We start from the raw sequence: 11,834 nt of genomic DNA, 5'->3' as shown, positions 1-11,834 counted from the left end.
TACAGTTTTCTCAAAAAGTATTCTGATAATTGAAATTTTCTGTCTTGTTAAAATAGCATGAAGCATGCTCTTGTAAGTTTTGGAGACTGAAAAACAGAATCAGTTATCTGTCTTCAGCAGCAAAATGTCAAATAAATTAAATTGACAAACATCATTGACTTTTACAAAGCCCACCTGTACAATGCTGTATAATGTCTGGAACTCCACTGACATTCTTTCCTTTAAAAGTTGGAGCCTATACTTATCTGGCAGGGGAGATACCATGATCACAAAGGTGGTTTTCCCAGGGCAGGCTCATCCATTGCACTCCAAATGTGCTGACCCCTGCAATTTCCTCAAATGTAGGAAACTCAATTGCATAATGTGTAGCAGTGGGAGACTGGGTTCATGCTTTCCCTTGTTAAAAAAAAAAAAGAAAAGTTGGAGCCTAATTCTGTCCATCCTCCCAAAATGGGCTGGACTTAATAACTTGCTTCTAATGAATACATTGTGCTGGAAGTGATTCCATGTGACATCCAAGGCTATGTCATAAAAAGGATAGCTTTCCTCTGGCTCTTTCTCTTGGGTAGGCTAGTCGCCATGTTGTGAGGACACCCAAGCAGCCCTATGGAGAAGCCCCAGGATAGAGAGCCTAGCACGGAGAAGAGCCAACTTGCCAGCTATGGGAGTGGACCACCTTGAGTCCTCTAGCTGCAGCCAAGTCTTCAGTTGATTTCAGCCATGACTGATGTCTTGACTGCAAACTACCAAACTAAGCTGTACCTAAATTCTTGACCCATAGAAACTGTGAGAATAATAAATGCTTGTTGTTGTTTTAAGCCACTAAATTCAGGGGTAGTTTACAGAGCAATATATAACTAAAACATGTAGATACTAATACAACTTTCTTGGAAAAACAATTAGTTTTTATAAATGAATTAATGTGTGAACATTCAAATCAGAGCATTACCAGAGAAAGAGAATTAGTTAACTAGGGGATCATTTCTTCTAGCATGCTTTCCTGAGTTCCCCAGATCCGCACTTCAAAAACTTTCACCTGTGGATGGATCATCCCGGAACTCAACTGTAAATGAAGATTCTGATTCAACAGGTCTGAGAATCTGCATTTTTAGCAAGACTCCATGTAATGTCAACACTACTGGCTGATGACTTTCTGTCGTGGCACTTACCATGGACTCCATTCATCCTAACACCTGGTGTTCAAGGTTATAGGTGACTTTGTGTCAGAGGCACTGGTGATACTGAACTTTCCCCAAGTCCTGTGCCTCTTGAAAACAGGGGAGATTACAAAACTACCCCTTCCCAACACACACTTTCAGTGTTCCAAAAAATGACTTCTTGCAAGGAATTCCCCTTCCCCATAAGATTTAGATAAAACCCACCGATGACCTCCTTGTTTACCTATGACAAGGTCAGACACGGACCTTCCAATTCCCATTCTGTGTCTCCTGAATGATTAGCCATTGGTTCCCACTGGCCAGTGTGGACAAAATGCCATCAATGTGACTTGACCAAACTCTGCTCAGGCTCCTCACCTTCCCCCAGGCCCCTGGACTTTGGTCCATTCTTGCATGTAGGAATGCAGAACAGCCTCTCTATAAGACCTGCTCCAGAGAATGCAATGGCCACGAACAGAGACTGAGCCACTGTTTGATCATGCCACTGCCTCATCCCACTCCCCCACATGGTTCTTGGTAGCCTTCTCTACTCCATATGAAAAAAAGACCTTTTTCTGCTCACCTCAGAGATGCATACTGATCTCATGGTTATGGTACTCTCTGCATTGCTATAGTCTCCTTCCCTAATGCTGCAGTTTCCTTTCCTAGAGCAAGAGTCTCCCCACCCTTGTTGCAATAATCCTTTTGCATATCATCTCTCCTTACCTGAGTTCAATTTATTTTCTCTTTTCTTTTTTTTTTTTTTTTTTTTTTTTTGAGACAGAGTCTTGCTCTGTTGCCCAGGCTGGAGTGCAGTGGTGCAATCTCGGCTCACTGCAACCTCTGCCTCCCAGGTTCAAGCAATTCTCCTGCCTCAGCCTCCTGAGTAGCTGGAATTGCAGGTGTGTACCACCAGGCCCGGCTAATTTTTGTATTTTTAGTAGAGACCTGGTCACCATGTTGACCAGGCTGGTCTCGAACTCCTGAGCCCAGGTGATCCACCTGCCTCGGCCTCCCAAAGTGCTGGGATTACAGTCTTGAGCCATCTTGCCCTGCCCCATTATGCTTTGAGGGATTTACTTCTTTGGGTTTGAGATGTAGATCCCTTGAAAATCTGGAATCTCTTGTCTGAATCTACAGGAAGAACTGCTTTTCCCACATGATTATAATTACCTCCTTAATTATCTGTGTCTCACAGTAGATTGTAAACAGGGACAACAGGGACTGTGTCTGACTTATTTCTCATGTTCCCCTAGACTTTTACAAAGCATTCCTGTGGTTAAGTGCTGTATATGTGCTGAACAAGTGAATGATTATTAGAAATATTGAGAGTAGGTGCCATGTTTCGAGATGCTGGAATATTTTAAAATGTGCAATTTACCTACATTGTTTAGGAAATTAATATAGATAAATTTAGCCTAGTCATTTGACCATATATCTCTCCAAATTGTCCTTTCAGTAAAAAGAGTCTCATATTCAAAATAGGGTATTTGGATAATCAGCATCTAAGCTTTGTTTCCATTCTGAATGAGTCTCCACTAAGCATGGCCTATGTCTCTGAAATAAAAGTCCTTCAAACCGCAGGATCTCAGCACTAGAAAAATATTAAGAGAAAAATTTGAAAGAAATTTCCTAAACACAGTGATAGGAACATTCAATCACAGGAGAAATCTTTTCCCACTGAGCAGTATATTGCTATCAGAACCTGGGAAATAATAAGCAAAGTACCTTTAAATGGAAAAAATTACTCTTTTCAGTAATTCTAGCTTTCAAAGTATGTATAGAAAGAAATTCACAGCTAATGGATCAACTTTAGTGAGCCTAAGCAAAAACCAATTTGGAAAACCCACACTTCAATTAACCTGAAATGAAAACTGGGGTGACAGAAAAAAAGATACAGCTAATAGAAGACATTAAATTAGTGCTTTTCTTGACCCAAGAGACAAAAGAAGAAATAAATTTATCATGATTTACCTTTCACATAGAGGAAAAAAATCTGAATACCTTCCAAAATATTAATTTGTTTCCAAAGTGCTTAATGATTAGGTATATTCCTATTTTATTTTTTTTTTTGCAGCTATTGTAAAACGGGTTGAGTTACTGATTTTTGTGGGGGTTTTTTTGTTGTTTTTTTGGTGTTGTTGTTTTGAGATGGAGTCTCGCTCTGTTACCCAGGCCGGAGTGCAGTGGCACGATCTCAGCTCACTGCAACCTCTGCCTCCTGGGTTCAAGTGATTCTCCTGCCTCAGCCTCCCAAGTAGCTGTGATTACAGGCACGCCATCACAGCCCAGCTAATTTTTGTATTTTTTGTAGAGACAGGGTTTCACCGTGTTGGCCAGACTGGTCTCAAACTCCTGACCTCAGGTGATCTGCTCACCTCAGCCTCCCAAAGTACTGAGATTACAGGCATGAGAGACAATGCCTGGCCTGAGTTGTTGATTTGATTCTCAGCTTGGTCGCTGTTGGTGTATAGAAGAGCTACTGATTTGTGTACATTGATTTTGTATCCAGAAACTTTGCATTTGACTTCCTCTTTACCAATTTGGATGCTCTTTTTTTCTTTCTCTTGTCTGATTGCTCTGGCTAGGACTTCTAGTACTATGTTGAAGAGGAGTGGTGACAGTGGGCATCTTTAAGGAAAACTACAAAACACTGCTGAAAGAAATCATAGACAATACAAACAAATGGAAACACACCCCAAGCTCATGCTCGTGGATAGGTAGAATCAATAGTGTGAAATGGACCATACTGCCAAAAGCAATCTGCAAATTGAATGCAATTCCCCTCAAAATATCACTATCGTTCTTCACAGAACTAGAAAAAAAAAATCCTAAAATTCATATGGAACCAAAAAAGAGCCCGCACAGCCAAAGCAAGATTAAGCAAAAAGAACAAATCTGGAGACATCACATTACCTGATTTCAAAGTATGCTATAAGGCCATAGTCACCAAAACAGTATCGTACTGGCATAAAAATAGGCACATAGACCAATGGAATAGAATAGAGAACCAAGAAATAAACCCTAATACTTAACAGCCAACTGATCTTCAACAAAGTAAACAAAAACATAAAGTGGGGGAAAGACACCGTATTCAACAAATGGTGCTGGGATAAATGGCAAGTCACATGTAGAAGAATGAAACTGGATCCTCATCTCTTAGGTTATACGAAAATCAACTCAAGATGGATCAGGAACTTAAATCTAAGACCTGAAACTATAAAACTTCTAGAGACAACATTGGAAAAACTCTTCTAGACATTGGCTTAGGCAAGGATTTCATGACCAAGAACCCATTTAAGCAAATGCAATAAAAACAAAGATAAATAGTTTGGACTTAATTAAACCAAAGAGCATTTGCACGGCAAAAGGAACAGTCAGCAGAGCAAACAGACAACCCACAGAGTGGGAGAAAATCTTCACAATCCATATACCTGACCAAGGACTAATACCCAGAATCTACAATGAACTCAAACAAATTAGCAGGAAAAAACCAAACAGTCCCATCAAAAAGTGGGCTAAGGACATGAATAGACATTTCTCAAAAGACGATATACAAATGGCCAACAAACATATGAAAAAATGCTCGACATCACTAATAATCAGGGAAATGCAAATCAAAACCACCATGCGATACCACCTTACTCCTGCAAGAATGGCCATAACCAAAAAATCAAAAAATAGGCCTGGCATGGTGGCCCACACCTGTAATCCCAGCACTTTGGGAAGCCGAGGTGGGTGGATCACCTGATGTCAGGAATTTGAGACTAGCCTGACCAATATGGTGAAACTCTGTCCTGTCTCTACTAAAAAATACAAAAATTAGCCAGGCATGGTGGTGCATGCCTGTAATTCCAGCTACTCAGGAGGCTGAGGAAGGAGAATCGCTTGAACCTGGAGGTTCAGTGAGACGAGATTGTGCCACTGCACTCCAGTCTGGGCAACAGAGCAAGACTCTGTCTCAAAAACAAAACAAAACAAATAAATAAATAAATAAATAATAGATGTTGGCATGGATGCAGTGAACAGGGAACACTCCTATACTGTTGGTGGGAATGTAAACTAGTACAATCACTATGGAAAACAGTGTGGAGATTCCTTAAAGAACTAAAAGTAGAACTACCATTTGATCCAACAATCTCACTGCTGGGTATCTACCAAGAGGAAAAGAAGTCACTATATGAAAAAGATACTTGTGCATGCATGTTTATAGCAGCACAATTTGCAATTGCAAAAATGTGGAACCAACACAAATGGGCCCATCCCATCAATCAATAAATGGATAAACTGTGAGATAGATATAGATACACATACACACACACATACACAATGGAATACTACTCAGCCATAAAAAGGAATGAGTTAATGGCATTCACAGCGACCTGGATGAGTTTGGAGGCTATTATTCTAAGTGAAGTAACTCAAGAATGGAAAAACAAACATCATATGTCCTCACTCATGTGTGTGGGCTAAGCTATGAGGATGCAAAGGCATAAGAAAGACACAATGGATTTTGGGGACTCGGGAAAAGGGTTGGAAGGAGGTGAGCGATAAAAGATCACAAATTGAGTGCAATGTATACTGCTTGGGTGATAGGTGTGCCAAAATCTCACAAATCACCACCATAGAACTTATTCATGTAACCAAGCACCACTGTTCTCCAATAACCTGTGGAAATAATTTTTTTTAGAAAAAAAAGGTGCTTAATGAGACTTTTGGTCTACCTACTGATCTAAAGAAAGCACGTGCTGGTAAATGGTTTGAAAACACAGCTCAAATTATCTTCTCCCTGCGTCTATGCCCTTTTGCAGTGTGAGTTTGTAGCTCCTGGCAACAGAGGTGTAGTTTTTTGTTTTGTGCGTGTGTGTTTTTCCCCACACGTTGTATCTTAACTAGCCTTGTGACTTACTTTGACAAGTAGAATGAGGCGCATGGGATATTGTGCCAGTTCCAAGTCTAGTATCAAGAGGCTTTGCACATTCTGTTCATTCTCCTGGAACCATCCCACTACCATTAAACCAGCTTGGACTTTTTCTGATGACGCTGGGAGCCATGTGGAAGAAAACCAAGGTGCCCCAGCTTGCTCACAGCCAGTTCTGGAAGCAAAAGTATCTGGCCTGCCTGCAGCAAGGCAAAGACTCACTAGTGAGCCCAGGCAACACAGGCCAAGTCAGAACCACTTGGCTGACCCCTGGAGTAATGAATCGTTGCCTTAAGTTTTTGGGTGTTTTTCTACACAGGATAAAAACTGATAGTTCACCCATAAAAAAGATTCACTAATTAATTGTCAAAGAAATTAAAACTAAACCAGCAAAGTTGGACCATTTATTGTCTAATAGATGGATGAAAATAAACAAGGATGTTCATTCACAGAGTTTGTAATTATATGGAAAGCTGGAAGGTGCAACTTTTTTAGAAGACAATTTGGCAATATGTATTAAATTTTCAAATGTGCCAGCTATTACTGTTCTTGGATAGTATTCTAAAAACAAATTATATAAATATGTGATGATTTATTAACCTCATTTATAATACTAATGTTAGAGAATCAATGTGAATGTTCTTCAACAAGCGATGTGTTGATGGCCAGGTGCGGTGGCTCACACTTGTAATCCCAGCACTTTGGGAGGCCAAGGCAGGCGGATCACGAGGTCAGGAGATCGAGACCATCGTGGCTTACACGGTGAAACCCCGTCTCTGCTAAAAATACAAAAAATTAGCCGGGCGTGGTGGCAGGTGCCTGTAGTCCCAGCTACTCTGGAGGCTGAGGCAGGAGAATGGCGTGAACCCGGGAGGCGGAGCTTGCAGTGAGCCGAGATTGGGCCACTGCACTCCAGCCTGGGCGACAAAGCGAGACTCTGTCTCAAAAAAAAAAAAAAAAAAAAAACAAACAAAAAAAAACAAGCGATGTGTTTTTAAAAAATATTATGGTATATCCATACAATGAAATACTGAGCAACTGAGCAGTCATTAAAAATGATATTTATTTATGTTGACATGGAAAGACTGCCACACTATTGTCACTGTTATTAAATAATTATTAGAATAATAGGATATTTCTATTTTTTTACATTTAACAAAAAAACTATGAATAGAAAGTATTTAGAACAATATGCCTTGAAATATCAGCTATTATTTCTAGGAATGAGATTATAAGTGATTTTCATTTTCTGTTTATACATCTGAATAACTTAATTCTATTGATTGATTAATTGATTGATTGAGACAGGGTCTCACTCTGTCACCCAGGCTGGAGTGCAGTGGCGCCATCATGGCTCACTGCAACCTCTGCCACCTGAATTCAAGCGCTTCTACCTCCCAAAGAGCTGGGATTACAGGCCTGAGCCACCGCACTGGGCTGAATCATTTAATTTTAAACAAAAGTATTTGTCATGCTTAAATTCTGGAAAATTATGTCTACTTTTTAAATGGTTTTAAACTCCTTTATTAGGTACAACATTAAACTAAATTGACCTGTTTGATTACAGGTTTTTATTCTGAAGAATAAATGCTTTCTTCAGAATAAAGAAATACGTTCTAATTTTAAATGAGTACAAAATTGGGGCCGGACGTGGTGGCTCACGCCTATAATCCTCGTGCTTTGGGAGGCCCAGGCAGACTGATTGCCTGAGCTCAGAAATTCAAAACCAGCCTGGCCAACATGGTGAAACCCCATCTCTACTAAAATATAAAAAATTAGCTGGGTGTGGTGGTGGATGCTTGTAGTCCCAGCTACTCGAGCACCTGAGGCATGAGAATCGCTTGAACCCGGGAGGCAGAGGTTGCAGTGAGCCAAGATTGTGCCACTGCTCTCCAGCCTGGGCAACAGTGTGAGATTGTCTCAAAAAAAAAAAAAAAAAAATTAAAGATTCCTTATTTGTTTTTGTAAATATAAGAGGGAAAGTTTCCCATACATCAAGAATGGCCTGGAAATAGCAGTATATTAATCGGTAAATTTTGGTGTTTCAAACAGAGATGTTTGATCCAGAAAAACTAAAGAACATTCATCACGACACAGATTTGTTTTTCCATTTAATTAAATCAAGAGGGTCTTTCAATATTTTTGTAAGAGGGCTGGAAAGAAAGAGGAAATTTGTACAAATTAATAAGCAACATTAATCACATGCCTACTGTGTACACGAATTATTCTGGTTGCAAGTGAGAGACCTATAAATCTAAAATGGTCTTTTTTTAAAAAATGAATTTACTCGCTAATGCAATTTAACAGTCCAAGAATTAACTCTTCTCAGATGTATGACGTAAGACTCAACATGACCAAGACTGTTTCTATGTTTTTATTTTTTGGTGTTGGCTCCTCCTTGGGAAGAATCTCTCTTGTGATTGCTTCCAAGATGGGTTCCAACATACTTCATCATTCAGACCCAGTGGGAAAAAGAGAATGTTCCTCCCCAAACAGTTTTAAAACATTTCCTGATGTGAAATCATGTGCCATCCAATTACCCTTCCTGGAAGAGTAAATATGCTTGCTGTTTTAAACTAGAGGTGGGATTAAGCTCATCAAATCACAATGCTCAAGAGAAGTGATTGAGGAGCTTTCCCAGAGGAAAATTACAGTCAACTGTTATAGCTAAAGAAAAGTGAATGGATTCTAGGTGGTAAAATTAATAGATGTTCACTACAGTCCTCTAGAAGATTATTTAGAGAATAAAAAGACGTTTTAAATGCATTCCTAGCCACAAAATTATCACATAGAAGCAACGAATAAACTACAGATACATGAAAAATAATTGCAATTAAAGACTCAGAATTCTAAATTATAACATAGAAGCAAGGAATAAACTACAGATACATGAAAAATAATTGCAATTAAAGACTCAGAATTCTAAGTGGTAAGTTAGTTGTACAAATAACAAATGCATCTCAGAGGAGAAAACATCGCTGTGTGTTTCAATGATTAGCCAAATGCTATCCCTTCATTTAATGGTTTTGGTAATAGCATGATGCTTTAAAATGTTCCTGCTCAATCTCGGCTTTTTTGAATTCTTGAGTTTTAACCATGCCGTTAAGTGATTTGTCTTGGGGCCTTAGACCCAAGATGTGAGGTTTTGAAATAATTTTCCTGTGATCGCAATAAAGATAATAAATTGATTATCATTTGAAATGCTTTTCCATTGAGCCTTAATGCCTTTCTTTTTTACTTTCTTGAACATATATAATGGAAAACATCTTTATAATTATTCCCAAGTACTGAAACTTTAATCTCCATTGTGTAATTGAAATTTTCTCTGCAGCTAAGTGGTTTTTCTGGATCCTTAACAGGCTAAGAACATCTAAATGTTGATCATTTTCTCAAGGGAAAAGAGGAAAAACATATATAGGGAGAGTAAATCTTTGTTGTTGTTGTGGTAAAGAAAATTCTCTCTTCAGTTTCCATTGCCATTTTTTTGTGAACATTTTTTAAAAAAACACTACTTTTTTCTTACTTAAATGCCTAAGTATCTATTCATTAAATGAATATTTACTGAATGCAAAAAATAATGTTATATATTATAACATTATTGATATATTATATGTTGTAATAAACTATAAAAGAATTAACAAATGCAATGATAGAAAATAATGCGGTGTGGGCAAGGTGAGATTGAGAAACTTAATTTGATAGGATTTTCATAATGCTTCTCTGAAGAACTGACATTTAAATAGAAACCTAAAAGATGAGAAGAGCGTGTGAAAAACAGAGTAATAAGTGCTCCGTGTAGGAGATGGAGAGTTCCCTGCAAGGGGAACAGCTCAAGCAAAGGCCCTGGGGTGTAAATGAGTTCTCCATGTTTAAGGAACAACAGTGGGGACAGTGTGCCTGGAACATCAGAGGGCAAGTTGGAGTGAGGTATGAGCTGCATTTGGAGAGGCAAGTAGAGATCCGACCATATGGGGGCTTGTAAGCCTATGATCAAGAATTTGGATTTTACTGAAAATGCAGAAGAACTAAAAGAACTAAAATACTAAAAGAACGCCATTAATGTGTTTTAAGCAGTGAAGAATTAACAGCCTGATAGATATTTTTAAAGATAACTCTGTCTGCCACGCAGTGAATAGATTGAATGAGGCAAAGCTGAAAATGGGAAGAACAGTAAAGAGGCTGCTGTAACACTTAGCCATGGCTTATTTCAAGGTGTGGGTAGGAAGCAGTGCCACCAGGATGGGTTGATGGATTGGATGTGGAAGGTGAATAGAAGGGACAATGATGCCAGTTTTCTGGCTTAAGTCATCAGAGAGGTGGTGGCTCTCCAAAACTGGGAAGATGCATCAGTCAGGATCTTGGCAGGAAACAGATGGTACACTCAGACAACATCACTGATGAAAGTTTAATGGCAGGTGCTGTTTACAAAGCAGTGGACAGAGTTAAGAGAAAAAAACGAGGGATGGCGAAGGACTCCAGAACTACCTATGTAAGAAGCCATTATCCTTCCTAAGTCTGAAAGGGCAAGTGGAGTAGTCACTTCCTGAAACTGACAGTTGTAGTTATAGCCACAACTAAAAAAAAAAAAAAAAGTTCCATGAAACTTCTGACTTATATGTAGAAATGCAGCCACTACCAACTCAAGGCTAGCAAGAAGGGAGCCAGGGAACTCAATACCCCAACTTTTCTCTCCTCCTGCCCTCCAATCTCCTGCCCGACCCTACCACCAACAAACCTGAAATAGAAGCCGAAATCCACAGTTGACCACTGATGCAGCCTATACAGGTAGCAGCATCCTGGGCTCAAAGCAGGGTGGAGAAAGGTACAGAGAAAACAGAGGGTGTAAATGGAGAATGCTCAGTACCGATAACTAGTAGAGGAACTATTTTGGGGAGTGGGAATCAAAAGTCACATTTTGTACTCATTAAGTTTGAGATACCTGTGAAATATAAATTGACATTTCAGGTAGAAATATGAGTCTATAACTCAGAAAAGAGATTTGTGTTGAAAATTAAAATAGGGAAGTTATCAGCATCTAGGTTGTTTTTAAAGCAATAGGAGAGATGAGATAACTGAGACAGTTTAGAGAGAGATTTAAAAGAACAGGAGTAAGAGCTAGAATCCAGTATTTGGATGTAGAGTGAGAGTCTAGAAAGGTAGGGGAAGAATTAGAAGAGTGGGATGTCAAGAAATGAAAGAATGGAAAGTGGCAGAAGATATAGTAAGTAGGTAAGTATGTTGAATGCAACTGAGAGGTCAGTAAAATAAATACAGAAATGTGTTCATTGGAGTCAGTGAAAGTAATAGACAATCTTTGACTCCTTTTTTACTTTTCAAAATCATATTTTTAAAAATCTTTAGGCCAGGTACGGTGGCTCACGCCTGTAATCCCAACATTTTGGGAGGCCGAGGTGGGTCAATCATGAGGTCAGGAGTTCGAGACCAGCCTGGCCAACATGGTGAAACCCTGTCTGTACTAAAGATATAGCCGGGCGTGGTGGCACATGCCTGTAATCCCAGCTACTCGGGAGGCTGAGGCAGGAGAATCACTTGAACCTGGGAGGCAGAGGTTGCAGTGAGCCAAGATCACGCCACTGCACTCCAGCATGGGTGACAGAGTGAGATTCCTTCTCAAAAAAAAAACCAAAAAACAAAAAAAACTTTAAACAACTTTATGTTTTATAAAAGTATATAAAGTACACTAAATTTTAAAACTTTAGGAAACAACAGCAGTCCAATTGATATTTTTAATCATA

The 11,834-nt window shown here is 39.2% G+C and overlaps 1 non-coding gene across 1 annotated transcript; it reads left to right on the top strand.

The window, feature by feature from the left end:
• The first annotated feature begins 237 nt into the window (after positions 1-237).
• LOC129458995 (U1 spliceosomal RNA) lies at positions 238-400 on the top strand. The gene has a single exon (XR_008649821.1). It is a non-coding gene; the product is annotated as a U1 spliceosomal RNA (small nuclear RNA).
• The last annotated feature ends 11,434 nt before the right edge of the window (positions 401-11,834 follow it).

The sequence above is a fragment of the Symphalangus syndactylus genome, chromosome 19 (assembly GCF_028878055.3).
Source record: "Symphalangus syndactylus isolate Jambi chromosome 19, NHGRI_mSymSyn1-v2.1_pri, whole genome shotgun sequence".
Classification (NCBI taxonomy): Eukaryota; Metazoa; Chordata; class Mammalia; order Primates; family Hylobatidae; genus Symphalangus; species Symphalangus syndactylus.
This window is presented reverse-complemented; position numbering and strand designations above follow the sequence as displayed.